Below are 1,924 nucleotides of genomic sequence, written 5' to 3' on the forward strand. Positions count from 1 at the left end.
CAACTTCTACTAAATTACTTGAACCTCCAACTGAAGAATTTACTTTCATGCTTAGCTTGTCCATCTTCCTTGTCAAAGCATCAAACTAAGCATTAATCATATTCATAGCATCAAGCTCGAACATACCAGTTGGTTTCTTGATCTCATTCCTCTCACAACTTCATTGATAGTTGTTATAAGCAATTTTATCTACAGCAAAAAAGCTTCATCTTTAGATTTCTCCATAAGATCACCTCCAGAAGATGCATCAATTGTACTTCTAATAGCTGGTGAAACTCCATTGTAAAAGTGTTGAACAAGCATCCACTTAGGAATCCCATGATGTGGACATCTCCTTTGCAAATCCTTGTACCTCTCCCATACTTCATATAAGCTCTCATCATCTCTAGGTTTGAAAGAAGTCAGCTCATTTCTTAGCTTAGCTGTCTTGCTTGGTGGAAAATATTGAGCTAAAAATGTTTGAGAAAGTTCATCCCATGTTGTGATAGAACCCAGTGGCAAAGAATGTAACCACTCTCTAGCTCGATCCTTCAAAGAAAAAGGAAATAATCTGAGTCGAATTGTATCATCAGAAACTCCATTTATCTTTAATATATCACTGATCTTAAGAAAGTGTGCTAGATACATGTGGACTTTCACTTGGACTTCCCCCAAATTGTGATTGTTGTACCATCTGATAGAGTGCAGGCTTCAGTTCAAAATTATTAGCTTCTACTCTTGGTCTTGTGATACTTGGCATGAAATCCCCAATGTTAAGATAGGCGTGATCCTTCACAGAGCGGTTGTTATTGTTGTTGGCCATTTCTTCTTGTAATTGCTCTTGCTCTTGTGCTCTTTCTTATTGTTGTTGAGCTTTAAATTCAGCTTTTCTCCTCTTAGATTCTGCTCTTAAAGCTCTTTCTGTCTTTTCTATTTCTAGATCAAAGAATAAATTGATTTCTTCACTTTTGGTCCTTCTCATAAAATGAAGTACCTGAAAGACAAAATAAACAAATTCTCAAAGTAAAATGGTAAAAGAAATTAAAATAAAATACCCAAATTAACCAAACAAACAATCATTCAATATCAAACAAAAATCAAATCCCCGGCAACGGTGCCAAAAACTTGTTGTGTGTGTCCGCAAGTATACGGGTCGTATCAAGTAATAAAGTGATAAGTAAAGTATCATTCCCATGAGGAATTGTGTTTGAGTGCTAAACTATGGTTTTTTTATTAGTTAGACTAATGGCAATTTATAAGAACTAAATTTACTAAATGCAGCAATTTAAATAGAAAATAAAGAAAATAGGCAATGGGTAATATAAATAAAGTCTTATTCTAAGCAAAAATTAACTAAATTAATAATGGGCAAGCAAAAACAAAGACTAATTGATACTAAAAATGATTCCAGAATTGGAGTTTATGAATTAAATTTATTGAGATTTGTCTTGGGTCATCCAATTTTAAAAGAAAATAGAGTTTGAAGGTGATTGATTCTAAAATCCTTTGCTATCTTTTTCAAGCAAACCAAAGAGTATTTTAAGAAAACCAAACCTACTTTCGTATGATATTTGATTACTTTAAAACCCATTAAGTTTTGTAATCAATCAATTAATCCTCTTAAAACCCTAGTTTATTTCTAAATCTAGGTGATTTCAAGTTCTAATCCATGATTATCTATTAATGATTTTCACCTTTTGGTCCTTCAATCAAAGATTAAAAACTAGACCCAATGGGATCCAACATTAGGTAAGTCATAAAGCACACAAGGAAAGAATTAAAACTCATATTTATATAAATCTAGATAAAACCCAATCCAAATCCAGAAATAAATTCAAAACATTATAACCCAACTCTGAAATCTTAGAAAAACTATTCTATCATGGTAAAATTTATAAGAGAAAATGATAAAACTAACAAAAGAAACATAAAAATAGACTAAGAA

At 31.9% G+C, this 1,924-nt stretch overlaps 1 non-coding gene across 1 annotated transcript; it reads left to right on the forward strand.

The window, feature by feature from the left end:
* The first annotated feature begins 313 nt into the window (after window positions 1-313).
* Window positions 314-420, forward strand: LOC131171565 (small nucleolar RNA R71). Its single transcript, XR_009142225.1, has one exon. It is a non-coding gene; the product is annotated as a small nucleolar RNA R71 (small nucleolar RNA).
* The last annotated feature ends 1,504 nt before the right edge of the window (window positions 421-1,924 follow it).

The sequence above is a fragment of the Hevea brasiliensis genome, chromosome 12, assembly GCF_030052815.1.
Source record: "Hevea brasiliensis isolate MT/VB/25A 57/8 chromosome 12, ASM3005281v1, whole genome shotgun sequence".
NCBI lineage: Eukaryota > Viridiplantae > Streptophyta > Magnoliopsida > Malpighiales > Euphorbiaceae > Hevea > Hevea brasiliensis.